The following is a 4,841-nucleotide window of genomic DNA, read 5'->3' on the forward strand; positions in this document are numbered from 1 at the left end:
ATCTTGTGTTATCCTGATTATATTTCTACCATACTCAAATTATTTCTTTTAGGTTGTTTGCAATATTTTCTCCTTGACCAGGGAACTATCAAATTTGGCTACAATATTCCCAGGAGTTTCAAGTCTCTTTCAGGACATGATTGGTGGATTCTTTCAATATTTATTTTACCCTTTGGTTCTAGAATATCAGGGCAGTTTTCCTTGAGAATCTCAAGAACTATGATGACTAGGCTCTTTTTTTGATCATGGCTTCCAGGTGGTCCCATAATTTTTAAATTTACTCTCCTGAATCTATTTTCCCGGTCAGTTGTTTTTCCAACCAGATATTTCCCATTGTCTTCTATTTTTTCATTCTTTTGGCTTTGTTTTATAATTTCTTGGTTTCTCATGAAGTCATTAGCTTCCACCTGCTCCATTCTAATTTTTAAAGACCTATAATCCTTAGTGAGCTTTTGAACCTCCTTTTCCAATTGGCTAATTCTGCTTTTTAAAGCATTCTTCTCTTCATTGGATTTTTGGGCTTCTTTTGCCATTTGAGTTAATCTATTTTTAAAGGTGTTATTTTCTTCGACATTTTTTTGTGAGGGTCTTCTTTAGCATGCTGTTTACTCTCTTTTCATGATTTTATTGCTTTGCTCTCATTTCTCTTCCAATTTTTCATCCACTTCTCTTACTTGATTTTCAAAATACTTTTTGAGCTCTTCCACTGTCTGAGACAACTGCATATTTATTTTGGAGGTTTTAGGTATAGAAGCCTTGACTTTTATGTCTTCCTCATATGGTAAACATTGTTCTTCCTCTTCTGAAAGGATGGAAGAAAGTACCTGTTCACCAAGAAAGTAACTTTCTATAGTCTTATTTTCTCCCCTTTATTGGGCCTTTCCCCAGCCAGTTACTTGACTCTTCAGCCCTTTGTCAAGTGGAACATGTACTCTAGGGACCTACAAGGTCTCAGTTCCTCCAAGGTAGCACTATCAGCAAAGAGGAGTTTGCTCCTCTCCTGGCCTGCACTCTGGTCTGGAAGCAACCACAAGCTTTTCTGCCCAGGATCTGTGAGTAGGGTTCCCGCTCCAGAGCCTCCACCAGCTCCACCAGCCAGTGCTCCTCCCCACCCCAGGATCACCTCTCAGGGCTGAGACCCAGATCAGCTGCTCAATTCCTTCAGAGTATTTAGGCTGAGGGCTCCAAAGATCGACACTGCTGCTGCTGCTGCCTGGGGTCATGGCTAGGGGATGACCTTGCTCCCTTTTCACTCAAGTGAAAGAGCTTTCTCATTGACTTTTGAAGCTATCTTTGGCATTTGTGGGAACTACATCTGCTGCCAGTGGTGCTCTGAAGCCTGCTCCAGTCCTGTCCCTGCCATGCTCCATGGACTGCTCTCTGCTCTGCACCTGGTGTGATAGACCTTTCATGTCAGCCTTCCAAGCTGCCTTGGGCTGGAAATCTCTTTCACTCTTTCATTTTGTGACTTCTGCTGCTCTCGAATTTGTTTACAGTCATTTTTTACAGGTATTTTATTGGCTGTGGGGGGAGAGCTTCTATAGCTCCATCCTTCTATTCTGTCATCCTGGTTTCACTCCCTATTCCCAAAGACTTACCAAAATGTACATATCTTTTGACACAGCAATACCACTATCAGGTCTATTCTACAAAGAGATCAAAGAAAAAGGAAAAGGACTTATATGTACAAAACTATTCATAGGAGCTCTTTTGGTGCTGTCAAAGAATTGGAAATTCAGAGAATGTTCATCAATTGTGCAATGATTGAAGATGTTGTGGCGTATGATTATAAGGAAGTACTATTGTAGTATAAGAAATGACAAGGAGAATAGTTTCAGAAAAAAACATGGCTCCAATACAATTCTGAAGAACTTATGCTAAAAAAATGTTATACATGTTCAGAGAAAGAATTATTAGAGTCTAAATGCAAATCAAAGCATAGTTTTTTCTGTACTTTATTGGGGGGGGGAGTTTTTTGGTCTGTTTTTTTCCCCAACATGACTAAAATGGAAATATGTTTTCCATATATATGAATATATATGTATATGTGTGTGTATGTATATACATATATATGTATATATATGTATATATATATGTGTGTGTGTATATATATATATATATATATATATATATATATATATTGTACAACCTATAGCAAATTGCTTGCCTTTTCGATGGGGGGAAGGAAAGTGAGAGAGAGAATGAGTTTGGATCTCAAAATTTTTTTAAATGAATGATAAAAGTTATTTTTGCATGTACTTGGGAAAAAAATAAAGTATTAAATTATCCACATTAACAAAACAAAAAGAAAAAAAATGGCTACAGCTATATGAACAGCAAAGTAGAACCAGGAGATCACTGTGCACAGCCATAGCAATGTTGCAATAATTATGACTTGGCTACTCTGATCAATACAATGATACAAGAATATTCCACGACACCTATGATGAAAAATTGCTATCTACATGCAGAGAAAGAAATGATAAACCTCTGAGTGTAAACTAAAGTTTTCTTTATTTTTCTTGTTTTTTTGTGATATAGTTAATATGGAAATGTTTTACATGATTTCACGTGTACAATTGACATCATTTTCCTTACCTTTTCAGTGGATGAGGGAAGGTTGGGAAGGAAAGAATTTGGAACTCAAAATTAAAAAAAAAAAAGAATGCTAAAAATAAATAATGAATTTGATTTTTTTAGAAGCAAAAATAAAAGAATATTATTGATATGTTTGAAATGTGATCACGTCCTAAAAACAAGAGAGAATCAAAAAGAAATTTTAAATACTGTGTTTATTACTTATAAAGCAATAAAGTCAGCTTGCAGAAATAGGTAGCGTAAAATTACCTTTTGAATCATTTCTTGGGTTAAAAAATGATTTTTTATTTTTTCTTTCATTGGATCCATTATTTCAATCATACATGAATCAGTCAAGATCACAAGTTATTGTTGTCTGATGGTATTTTCATTCACATTAGACCTTAGGTTTGCACAGAGCATCCCAGAGATCTTATTAGGGGTCTTTTTACATACATACTAGTGAAGGATTTGGACATTTTCTTATTACACAAGGGGTTCAACAATAAACTACTGTGTAAAAATGTAAAGAGAACATTACCAGGATATAAAAATTTGTAAGAATACAACCAAAGCAGAACTGAGAGGCAAGTATCTTTTTTAAAATCATTTTTTTATTATTATTATTTTATTTGTTTTCAGTGTTCTACAATCATATCCATATATCTTAGATTTCCCCCCCTTCCCCATCCCCCCATCTCCCCACTCTCTCCCTGAGACAACATATAATTTTATATAGGTTCTACACATATATTCCTATTAAATACATTTTCACCTTAGAAAGAATTAGAATAGAAGAATTAAAGAAGAATTAAAATGAATGGGAGAAATCATAAAACAAACCAAAACATAATACAAAAGACAATGATCTGCTTCATTCTGCAATTGAATTCCATAGTTGTTTCCCTGGATGTGGAAAGTATTTTGCCTTAAGACACCATTGGGAATTAAGTCCTTGCATTGCAATGAAATACTAATCCTACCAGAAACTTTCCTCGCACACTATGGTTGTTACTGTGTACAAAGTTCTCCTGGTTCTGCTCCTTCCACTCAGCATCAGTTCATATAAGTCTTTTCAGGCCTCTCTGAAGTCTTCCTGTTCATCATTTCTTATATTACAATAGTATTTCATTACATTCATATACTACAGTTTATTCAGCCATTCCCCAATTGATGGGCATCCCCTTGATTTCCAGTTTTTTGCCATCACAAAGAGAGGTGCTATAAATATTTTTGCACATGTGAGACCCTTTCAAATTTTTATGATCTCTTGGGGATACAGTCCTAGAACTGGTATTTCTGGGTCAAAGGGTATGAATATTTTTGTAACCCTTTGGGCAAAGTTCCAAATTACTCTCCAGAATGGTTGAATCAGCTCACAGCTCCACCAACTGTGAATTAGTGTTCCAACTTTCCCACATCTTCTTCAACATTTATCATCTTCTTGTTTTGTCATATTAGCCAGTCTGATAGATGTGATGTGGTATCTCAGAGTTGTTTTGATTTGAATCTCTCTAATCAATAGTGATTTAGAGCATTTTTCATATGACTATAGATTGTTTTAATTTCTTTCTCTGAAAATTGCGTGTTTTTGTCTTTTGACCATTTATCAATTGGAGAATGACTTGTATTTCTCATACATTTGACTCAGTTCTCTATATGTTTTAGAAATGAGGCCTTTATCACAGACACTAGCTGCAGAAATTCTTTCTCAGTTTTCTGCTTCCTTCCTAAACTTGGTTGCATACGGTTTGATTGTGCAAAAACTTTTCAGTTTAATGTAATTAAAACTATCCATTTTGCTCTTCATAATGCTTTCTGTCTCTTGTTTAGTCAAAAATTCTTCCCTTCTCCATAAATCTGATAAATACACTATTCCTTGCTCCACTAATTTGTTTATAATATCAATCTTTATACCTAGATCATGTACCCCTTTGGACTTTATTTTTGTGTACGGTGTCAGGCATTGGTCTATGCCTTGTTTCCGCCACACTCCAGTTTTCCCAACAATTTTTGTCAAACAGTGAGTTCTTATCCTAGAAGCTGGGGTCCTTGGATTTATCATACAGTAGATTACTGTATTCATTGACTACTGTGTCTTGAGTACCTAACCTATTCCATTTGTATACCCTTATGTTTCTTAGGCAGCATCAAGTGGTTTTGAAAATTGCTCCTTTATAATACAATTTGAGATCTGGTAGGGCTACGCCATCTTCCCTAGCATTTCTTTTAATTAGTTTCCTTGATATTATGGACCTTTTGTT

The sequence above is a fragment of the Notamacropus eugenii genome, chromosome 7 (assembly GCF_028372415.1).
Source record: "Notamacropus eugenii isolate mMacEug1 chromosome 7, mMacEug1.pri_v2, whole genome shotgun sequence".
Lineage (NCBI taxonomy): Eukaryota > Metazoa > Chordata > Mammalia > Diprotodontia > Macropodidae > Notamacropus > Notamacropus eugenii.